Here is a 12,509-nt window from a genome sequence, read left to right as displayed (position 1 = left end):
ACGTAATTTATTTACTTAAGAAATCGTAATTTTGTTCTTTACATTTTTCTATCTTTTAATCATTCACAAAAATATTGATCTGACCACCTTTTTTTTTATAGAAAAACCATTATTTTGTATATTACTTCTATCTGTCTTCCAATCATTTAAACTTGGAAAAATCAAGTATTCCAAAAACAGTACTTTAATTACAGGGTGACCCTGTAAACTTTTCTCATCAGACAAGATGATATTTGGAACTTAGTTTTTTTTTAAACATCGGTGAGATCTTGTCCTTTTTAAAACTTGTAAGGCTTCACTTTGAGTATATGTTTGAATATTCGTTTTGATGTTTATTTTCGATATGTTCAGTAGCCATTTGTCTTCCATTGCGTCGCAGATTTCATTCAATTCGAGCCTTAACTTTCCGAACAAACTCTTCCACAGTTGTAGTTTTTTTTTTCAACCACCAAAATAGCATTTTGTAATACGTTATAACGTGTTATACTTTGAGACACGAAAGATTTATTCACATTGAGTGCTCTAGCAATAGCCATTTTTGGTTTTCCGCTCAAATATTAAACATTATCATGTTTGAATTCCATTACGGACATTTTTTTATCCAAAAAATGAGTTGCAAATGCTTGAGCCGGCTTGTAATCAATAAAATCAGCTATCACTATGTGAAAGATGGACACAGCATTGCCAGCGGTTCAAAAGTTATAGCAGTTTTAATTTGGTTGCAGTTCAATTAGGCAATCATATTTATTGATGATAAGATGAAAAGTTATAGAAAAACTTTTTATGTACTTTTCTTCTTTCTATTTTCCAATCATTCACATTTTAACAAAAAAAAAATAAAATATTAGAATATTTTTAATATGATTTATTTAATTATTTCCTTAGAAATCCTTTCTTTATTATTTGTTTGTTTTTATCATCAAATCATTTATATTTAGATAAAAATAATTTAATTTTATGGATCATCAGACGCACCTTTGCATTGAGAAATTGTATTTTTTTTAGTTACATCTTTCTATCCTCCAATTATTCACATTTTTTTTTAATAATATTTTTAAACCAATCTATCATCTGACATTGATATCTAGCCTTATGAATGTGGTAAAAGTAAATTAAAAAATAATAATAATAATTAATGAAGTGATGATCCAGCAACCCCACTTCACATATACGATAATTATTTATGCACTTGCACACATTAATAATCAATAATTAAAATCGGTTTGGTAAACCTTGAACAAAAATATTCCAAATTTTACAAGCATATTAAAAACAGGTTCGATTCACAATAAAACCGCTGTGAAATAACGCTTTTTAATTGCTGATTTTACACTTATATAGAACTAAAAATTCTATAGTTACCTCCCTGTAAATATGGGTTAATTTAACGCCGATTCGATTTGCGACGGCTTTTGTGGAAATGGAACCCTGGCGTAAAACGACAGTTACCTGTACTTTATTAGTATCATATTTTCCGGACCACAAGACGCACTTTTTTACCAGAAAGAAATCGATTTACAATTCTTAACTTCTCTATCTTTTTAATCATTCCATTTTTATATAAATATTCCAAAATTTTACAAGCATATTAATAATATTATATTATTTTTATCATATTTTTCGTACCATACGATGCACTTTTTTACATTAAGAAATCATCCGATTATTCTTGACTTCTTTCTATTATCTAATCATTCACATTTGGACAAAAATAATCAGAATTTTACTATATTTATATAAAGTACTTTATTTGTAAAACTTTTTGGACGCATATTTTTACATTAGAAAATTCACTTTTAGACAAAAATATTCAAAATTTTACAAGCTTCGCAATAACATTACTTTTATTGTTTCATATTTTTCGGACTGTAAATCGCATTTTTTTATATTAAGAAATTGTTTACTTGTTGTTTTCTTCTTTCTATCCTCTAATCTTTCACATATGGACAAAAATATTCAAAACTTTACAAGCTTTATTTACAGTAATTTATGTGTAATATATTTTTCACATCTTTCTTATAGAGAGAAATCGTTCCTGTATGTAAATTCTCCAATGATTCACATATTTAAAAAATTACAAGTTTCCCAATAACAATGCTTTATTTGTACCAATTTTTTCGGACCATTTTTATATGAAAAATCATCTTCAAATTGAGGTTTTTCTTATGACCTTATACAACTTCCAACAAAATATAGTTCACCTTTCCCACCAACATCTTTACAGCTAAGATTAACTATAATAAGAATTGTTCAAAAATTTTGCTTTCTACTTGTTATTTAATTTCACTATACTTCTGTAAATACAAGTTTTTTGTGTGTGTGCATTAATCACTTCCATTTCATGCAATTACTTAGTAATTTTCGTTTGAATACATTTTGCCTATTTCAGCAACTCCATCCCATTTCCTCTTACAACATACAAACTAGTGTTCATACGAGCGCTTCACATTTTTGCACGCATTTAATTCCCCGAATTGATGTTCGTTTCAGTCCCGTAATGCGATTTGGTAGAGTGTACGTGTATGTTTTGTTTTTCCTTCTTTCTCTCTCTCTACTTCTCTTCTTTTTTTTTGACAAAGCCGCCCCCCGGAAAATCGATTTTCCGGCGGCCGCGCATCCGCGCATTTCCGCATGCAATTAGCCGATATTGCCGCCGTCACACTGCACACCCCCTTCAGTATATGAGGTTTTCGCCAATTTTTACAGCCGAACCAATTTCAGTTGAGGCCAACTACAAAATAACAAAATGGAACGCAATAATTCATTCCATTAATCCGTCCAGATAAACACGACAATAATTTACGAACAAAACTGACATTTTCATGTTGCAATTTTTCCACCGTATTTTATCCAATTCTTTTTTTCATCAATGAAAACCATGTTTTTATAGTGGAAATTATGAATGAAATATTACTTTTGTGTTTAAAACTTTGCATATCGCAGATTTATTAAAATTATGTAAGTGATTAAAAATAATTATTATATCTATTAATTGTTGAATATCACCATATTATATTACTATACAAAATATCATTACTTTCCGACAAAAAATCATTAATTCATAACACATAATTGATATGATCTAATAATAATTGTATTAATTGTGGTAATTTAAAGCGTGTTGACCATAGGCCAATAATAGTAGAAAAAAAAACATTTCTTCGATTGGAACGACGATAAATTAGCGATTGTTGTCGTAATCGAACCGAAAATAGATTCAGAATCAATAACGTGTGTACGTATGTATGAATGAATGAAGACATCTACCGAAGATGGCATAATCAAATCGGGGGGGCCGACGGATTCCGCTTTGAAGCGGCTTCGAATGATGATAATAAAGTGTGGAAAGAAAGCCGGAGGCAATGAAGGAGAGATGCTTCGATTGTAAAACAAAGACGAAGACGATTTGCATAATAAATTTCATCGCGCTCATAAACCGACCAAATTTATTACTTAAACATCGGATCAAAAGAAGTAAAAAAAAATACTAATAACGAACAGAGATATGTATATATGATACACGCATGAAAACAGAAGTGGGAATTGTCTAATTGTTTAAACGTTCTTTGACGCAAATGTTTTACACATCGATCAATCGCTATGCAATATTTACCACATCCGCGTGTTTACAAGAATTTCAATTTAAAAATATACGAATTGTTGAGAATCTTTCACTATAATGAAAGATTATCCACAGGTTTTCATTTTTTTTGAATGATTCATAAAAAATTGAATTTGTCTACAAATTATGGATATCATTTGGGAAATAGTTCAATTAATTACATATTTTAAATAATAATAATGAAGAATATTCAAATATCTGTTAAAGTATGTTTAAAGATTTTTTATTTTTGTTTGTTCTGACATATTCTTACAATAATTACTATACTTATTATACTTTTGGTATCTGTATTCATTAATGTATATAGTAAATATTACTTAACTGCTATAATTTTTAATAAATTATTTTTTATATATGCTCTGAGGTTCTACAATTTCCTTTGACTGCGAATCTGCTGCTATCTCTAACATTGTCATTGCTCATCGACTTGGCTGAAGGTTCATATGGCAAACCTCATTCATATCACTGTCCATCTGTGATGAATGATAGCCCTATTCCACCGAGAGAGTTCACAAAGGGCCTGGCTTGACCAGGATTCGAACCGGCGCCCACAAAATCGTAGCTAGTAGTTACCCGATTTCAAAATTAACCAGAAGATTAATGTTGTGCTATCAAAAAGCACACATTTTTTTTTAAATATTTTTAGTGTAATGTTTGAAGAATATTGAATATAAAATATCTTTATATGAATCAATTTTATATAAAGTATTAACTTTTACTCTTCATTATCTTATAATTAACGTTGAAGACGAAAATATTATGACAAATCGCAATCATTTAAGGCTACAAATAAAATATTTAGTTGAAATTAACGTAAAAATGTAGATTAATAGTCTATAATAGTTTATCAGTAAATAAAACTTATACCTTAATCTTTGTAATTCTAAGTATAATAATCATTTGAATAATATTAGGTATAAATGATTATAATTTGAAATAATTCTATTCAATATTAATTCACAAATATCTTATTTTTTTTGTAAGATTTGGTTCTATTATGTAATAATTAAACTCAAGATTAAAATAGTAATTAATCACATGTAAAACAATACTTTTTGTATAATTATTTTAAAAACTTTTTAATATTTCCCTTTGTCATCTGATAAATTCATAATGATTTCAAATATTTCTTTAAGAAAAGGAAAAGCCAGACAAATTTTCTTAAAATTAAAGATAATTATACAATTGGAAAGCTAATATCTAAATCGTTACATTTCAGTTATTTACTAAGGAGCAATAAAAAGCATATTATATAATATAAAAAAATAAATATGAATAAAGTTGAAACTATTTGACCGTTAAATTGCAAATGATATAACTGTTTGAAAAAAATGAAAAACAAAATGTAAATAAAAGATAATAATAAAATGTTGTTTTATTATTATTAGAACTTAAAAGTTTATAAATTATATATTTTATCAGACTTATCTTCATTTTCTAAATATGAAAATACTTGACAAATAAATAGTTTGTATTGAAATTTGAAACAACTTTTAAATAGAAAACTTAATTAGATAATTTCTCAAGATTGAACTAATTATTTAATAAAATATTGCATTTTTTAAGATAAATACAAAATATACAACAGTTTTTATTTAGATATTTTGTATGTAAAAAAAAGAACAAAACATGGATAATGTAACTAAAATTTCATAATTTAAAAAGAAGCATCATTGCTTATGGACAAATCGATATTATATTGATTTAAACTGATAGGTAAAAAGACTTCGAAAGAGTGTAGCCAAAGTGCAGTGAAGCTACGGAGGGAAAGAATTAATAAGTTCTCGATGTTATTATTATGGAAAAGGGAAAGAAGGTAATAATGGCACTTGTGATGTAATATTTTCGATCCGGATAACGGATGCAATAGTCGGAGGGGGCAAGGCGGAGGCGGCTTCTGTGTGTGTACATGTATGTGTAAGTATGTGTGTGTGTGTGTGAGAGTCGTGTGGAGGCTGAAACTTTAGTGGCACATTGCGGTTATTGAATTGATCAATTTAGTCCCAGCATGGTCTGTTTTCTGGAACGCCGCCGCCGCCTTTGCAAATCGCCTCCACGGCCTCCTTCTCCGGAGCACCGATCGAGACACGATCTGTACGAGCCATCTAGCGCCGTGGAAAAGGGCCTTATTATGTAGTAAAAAGGGAACGAAAGCCAGAGAAATATGTGCTCGATGCCTTCCGAACATATTGTTATGTTTCGCTTTTCATTACCCATTCACGAAAACTGCCTCACAAACACACACACACCGCTCATATATATACACATACAACACACACACATACATACATGCAAACCCCCTGCGAGCGGGCCACTGGGAAATTGACGTAACGACATGTTGTTCAACGGCACATCGCCAATTCGTATTATATTTAGTCCGACCCACCCCATATTTTCCAACCCTCATCCACCATCTCCTCTCGCTTCTTTCATTCATTCTTTCGCCATTTGCTTCATACGCCTCGCCTGTTATTATTATTATTTTGTCTTCCTCGTCTGTTTTTTTTTTTGTTATTTTGACTTCAACTCAATTATAAAACTACATAAATTCACCACGCATCGGCGATTCCCGCCTCCTGCGACGCCATTAATTACACCCGGAGATTTTAAATTGTTTTGAATCCCCCTTGAAAATGCTGCAATCTGCTTCCCCATTCGAATGTAATTACAACGCGAGACATCGAAGTTTATCTTAATAAAAAAAAGTTTAAACTATCATTGGATTGGGACGATTCCCTAGATAATAGTGGAACAGTTGTGTTATTACTTTAAATTGAAAGTTTTCAAAACTTAAAATCAATATAACTCACTTTATATACAAACTATATATTGTGTAGTTATATAAGAAGATTGTAAGAAATCTTGTTGTTTTGTCTTATTATTAATGTCAATTTAGTAGTGTTTTTAATTGTTAATAAACATAATAAATGCATTTATGTAAAAACGTTTATTTTTATTATATAAGCTTAAACTGTTCAGTAATCTTCACTTAATTATATTATTATTATTTAATAATTTTATAAATAATAAATAACATAATAATAATAAAAACATAACGAAATTTCGGGTAATTCGTAAATACAAAACTTTCAAAAATGAGAATTTGTAGAAAACGTAATCCAATTTTATAACAATTCTTGCATTAAAATTTACTAACTGAAGTGACGACAAAAGTTGTACAAGTATACTATGATAAACAGTAGCAAAATGTAAAAACGTTTATTTTTATTATATAAGCTTAAAATGTTCAGTAATCTTCACTTAATTATATTATTATTTAATAATTTTATAAATAATAAATAATATAATAATAATAAAGACATAACGAAATTTCGGGTAATTCGTAAATACAAAACTTTCAAAAATGAGAATTTGTAGAAAACGTAATCCAATTTTATAACAATTCTTGCATTAAAATTTACTAACTGAAGGACGACAAAAGTTGTACAAGTATATTATGATAAACAGTAGCAAAAATAACTCAAAAATACAAACCAGAATTGCTTCGTAATAAAAAAAACAGTCATCGAAGACAAACATCTGTCAAAGCACACTCAAAGCTCTTCAGGTCAGAAACAAACGAGGGAAGAGCGGAATAGCAATCGAAATTATCTAAGTTGTAGATCTCTTGGGCACTTGGACTTCTAATAGGAACACTGCAAACTGAACGTTTAAAAGATTACATTAGGGATTTACAAAATCTAAAATCCACAGGATGCACGAAAAATCAGCACATACTTTTCAACACCATTACAAAAACAAAATATACACTAAGTTATTACATTTTCAACATTATCTAATCATAATCAAGATTTTGTTTTCAAGTTTCAATCATAACTTTAAGAGTTTACTGGTTCTAATTACGTTAATTACGTTTTTCAATTTACGAATTTTCTTTGTACTGAAAATTTGTAATCTTAAATGAAATATCTACTTAATGGTTTATGTTAATTAACTATAGATTCTTATTAAATAGAATAGAAAAAAAACTTTGAAAAATGAGAATTTTTATAAATTAAGATTTATTAAATAATCTTCATTCATAAAATGAGACTTTGTGACAAAACTTCATAAAATGAGAAATTCATTAAACCAAAATCTGTAAAATCGAAACGAAATCATTTTCATTCTAAAATGTAAAAATGAAACTTCTTTAAATGAAAATTTGTAAAAAACGAAACATCATAAAATCATATTTGTAAGAAACGTAATTTAGCAAAATGATAATTTTTAAAAGAAATTTCGTAACATTTCGACAATTAGTTAAAAACGAAAGTGAGAATTTGAAGAGGTAACTTCATAATTATTAAATTGAATACTTTACTAGACATTTCATTAAAATTTGAGCAACTTAATTTTTATTGTGTAATATTAATATTTAAAGTTACAATTATTAAATTATCAAATTAAAATGTGTATAAAAAAATGAAAATTAATTATATGAAGAGAAATTCGAAAAGTTTCAAAATTAATAAGCAAAAAAAATATATTTTTTTTTTACTAATAAATACGATACAAAAACAAAAATTATGCTTATGAGAGTTATTTAACTACTAGAGAAGAACATTCCAACTTTGTCGCTGTTCGCATAAGTAAAGGAAACGCGGCCATTAGCGAAACTAAATCTGAAGTAATCAAAACTGAATAAACCGGAACTTCGTTCGTTAAATAATATTGTGTGTTTATCATCCCCCCATAATGGGAACGCTTTTACAGTTCCCAGCATCCCAGTTTTCCTTCTACATTCCAAATCCTTCTTCCGCCCATTCGAATACATAGAAAAATGAAACGGTCGCTCGTAAAACGGCGCGACTTTCGAATCGGAAATTCGCAGCAACACTAAAAACCGCTGGATTGCCAAACCAATTAATCATGTTTTTGCATTTAAAATATTGGCCCGTATGAATGTCAGTTTAACAAACAGTAAAATTGCGGTTCCGAAATTTACGGTCGAAGATCTCTCTCTCTTTCTCTCATACTTGATTCCCGATTTAATAATTTATGCTCGAATCGGTTTCGGAAACATAAAACCGCACGGAAATCGTAACTCTGCGCCGCCGCCTCCACGGTTTTACGTCTTTATTCATTAAACAAAAGATCTACTAGATTTTTTTATCCAAACTACTATTCTATTTTCTACCATAGATTTGAAGAAAATAAGTTGTAAAATGTATTCAAGATATCTTTCAATTTGAGAATTTATGCTTTATTTAGTTTTTATATAATTATTAATTAGAAAATGTATATAATTTCTTTAAAAATTTTATTATTTCTATAATAAGAAAATAATAAAAAGCTAAGGAATCAAAATAGAAAGGTAATAAAACAAAACTTTAAATTACGACTCTATTGTTTATAACATTGATATTTTGACGTGACAGCTGTCATTTTTCAACGAGATGACAGTGACAGCTGTCATTTTCCAATGAAATGACAGCTGTCATTTTGTAACGCGAGTCATAGGTTGAGAAATCCTCTTATATACAATATTGAATAGGTGAATATGGAATTATATCAATCAAAAATTAAATCTGACTGAAGGAAGTTATGACTCTTTGATGATCTTATTATAAATAAATTTGTTTAATATTTGATCTATTTCTGATGAGGTCAAAGGTAAACTGAAAATATAAATGAGTTAATGTAATGTAAAAATTAAAAGAGAATCAATTAAATTGTTTTACAACTTATTTCAGGCAGTAATAAAATGCGTTTTAACTCCTGTAAATAATGCTAATGGTTGTAAGTTATAGACGAAAAACTGTATCGCGTGATTAAGTGTTAGATGGCGTGCGTCTCGTCAACAAACAGGGGGAAAATCGAACGTTGAGGGGATTTTTGTATATATACATTTAGCCTCGCTCCCCATTATAACATGCTCAAGCCATGTCATTCCGAGCTTCAATAAGATAATCCAACATTACACCTAATTAAATGCTCATCTAATGTACAGTTGAATATAATGAAAATAAAACAAATTAATTAAACAGAAGCAACAGAATAACAAACAAAAATACGATTAAAGAAGAAAAGACGGCAGCAAACAAATAATGGAAAAAAATCCGGTTCCGCCCATGCATAGTCTCATAAGCAAAACAAATCAATAAGGAACTGTGCAGTAATTATTTACTCATCAACGGTAATAAACTGGTTAATTAATGAAGGTTCATTTGGAAGAGACGGTTGTGGAATGAGAGGAAAAAGAGAAATAGAGAAGTTCTTTCTCGCATCTCGAGATGCCAGCAGGGATTTCCACTTTGTTTTGAGATTGCGATGAGATGAATCAGTATCCTCTAAATATTTTTACTAAATTGAAAAACATATGGTTTTTATACAGATTTAATTGATTGCAAAAATATATTTATAAACTGAACGTAAATAGGATTTCTTTTGTATCGTCTTTATACAATTTGAATAATTTCTTAGTGCAAAATAGAAGTAAAAGTTACAAGCATGAAAATTTCTTAAAATTTGTAACTTTCAGAAATTCACTAAACAACTTATATATTTCTATTAAATTGGAAAAATGGTCTTTTTTTGTATCGATTTCATTAATTATAATTTAACAATGATACCAAATTTCTTAAGAACATTAAAAAATGAATTGAAAGTTGTGAATAACAAAAAAATCTTAAAATCTGTAATTTTAATACCTTTCTTAAATAACTTCTATAGTAAAATATATAGTTAAGATGGAAAAACAGTTTTTTTTTTTGTAAAATCTATATTACAGATTTAGTTCATAGTTGGCATAATTTAATGATAATTTAGAGTTTCTTACTAACTTCTAAAATAAAGAAAGTTTCAAAGAGGAAAATAAGAAAGTATCTGTAACTTTCAGTCACTAAACGACTTAGATATGTAAACTAAATAGGATAAACTTTGTGTAGTTTTCACAAATTTTTTTTTATAGATTTAATTGATAGTTGGCATAATTGAAGTATAATGTAAAAATCCTGATAACGTGTATGTTGAAAGATAATACTTACACATTTTTAGTAAATTTGAAAAATAATCATTGTATCGTGTATACAGATCATAATTTGATCATAGTTAGTACAAATTATGAATAATGAATAATTTCTTGAAAAAATGCATAATAGAAGGAAACAAATCTTAAATTTTTTAACTTTAAAGTTTCTTAAGGACATATTTTTAGTAAATTGAAAAAATAGTCAATATTTGTATAGTCTATATACAGAATTAATTTATAGATTGGCACAAATTAAGGATCAGGAATATTTTGAAAAGTTCAATATTTACAGAAAAAAACTCGTAAAATCTGTACCTTTAAGGAACTCAACGAAATGACTTCTATATTCTTACTAAATTGGAAAAATAGTTTATTTATTGCCTTGTCTAATTTGGTATATTAATTTGGTTGAAAGTTGGCAAAATTTAAGAATAATGAATAATTTCTTGAAAGGTACAAAATAGAAGTGAAAGTTACAAAGAGATGAAAAATATATCTTCAAAACTGTATCTCGTCGACTTCTGTAATCTTGCAGTCCCTAAACAACTTATATATTCATGACTTTCAACTTTTATTAGAGGAAACCGTCTCCGGATCTGTATCATCTATAAGTAAAAACGTGTTTTCGTGCACTTGAAGATAGTCTCAAGAATCTTTTTAATTTAGATTAAAATCTAATTTAAATTTTCTGTATAATTAAAGATACAAAAAAGATATAAAAACTGTTTGTTTGTATATTAATAATATCAATGAAATCAGCAATATTTCAATAATATTTTAGTTATTTATTAAAATATTAATTAAAATAAAGTACAAAAAATATTGCACTAACTGTAAAATTACATATATAATTACAATCAAAGAAAATTTTGAAAAGAAAAATTCTGAATATATTCAGTGATTCAATGGAAGAATTGCAGAGTCCATTGTCTTTTCAAAAAATTGTCGTATCTCAATTTATTAAACTGCATATACACTGTCAAATATCTATACATTGACGTATTATGTGTATATTTTCTAATACTACTAACATTATAAAGTTGTAGTAATCAAATTTCATTACTATAAATAAAGGATTATTGAAATGGACAAGAATATATTAAGTTAATTCTCACGTCACATATACTTGCGCAAATTGTTAAATAAATGAAATATTATTAGTATAATGTAGTGTGTGTTCACAGCTTTATATAAAAATGTATAGAAAAATGTTAATTAACTTCAAAAATTACAATAATTACAAAATTTAATAATGAACTGTCAACTATAATTAAAAATAACAGTGAGAATAAACAATCTTTAACATTTATAGTGAAAATATGTTAAATTATGTAACAATGAATATTTTTTACAATAATTTGTAGTTGTTCATTAATAAAACACCTTCAAAGATTCTACTGAAGAAACTAGTAATATTTGGAAGATAAATAGTTAATTTTACATGTTATATAATACATATTACTAGTGTTATAAAATATTAAATTATATTTTCACATCAAGTTACATAAAGTAAATTCTTGATGAAATATGTTACAACTTAGAAAATGTCAATATATTTGGATAGTTTCATAAATTATATAATAAAAAAAAACAGCATATGGCAATCGTACAAGAATTTATATATATTTGTTTTGCCATTAGCTAAATTCATTCACTAAAATCAGTTGACATTCAAATTAATTTCACATTGATATATTTTGCAATAAAGGTTACTTTAATATATTTTTTGTTTTGTTTTTTTTTGTCGATACTCAATGAATCAGGTGTGAATCCAATAAATTCATGATAATGTTCAAACAAAAAATAATATATAAACGATCAAGGACAAGGAAACGTTCGATCCAATATGGACGAAGGTAGGTCACATTCGTGTATTAATAAATAAATTTATGGGCAACAGCGCGAAATATCATA

The sequence above is a fragment of the Nicrophorus vespilloides genome, unplaced genomic scaffold (assembly GCF_001412225.1).
Source record: "Nicrophorus vespilloides isolate i.1.1-1 unplaced genomic scaffold, Nicve_v1.0, whole genome shotgun sequence".
NCBI lineage: Eukaryota > Metazoa > Arthropoda > Insecta > Coleoptera > Silphidae > Nicrophorus > Nicrophorus vespilloides.
The sequence above is the reverse complement of the archived record's forward strand: the minus strand, read 5'-3'. Positions refer to the sequence as shown.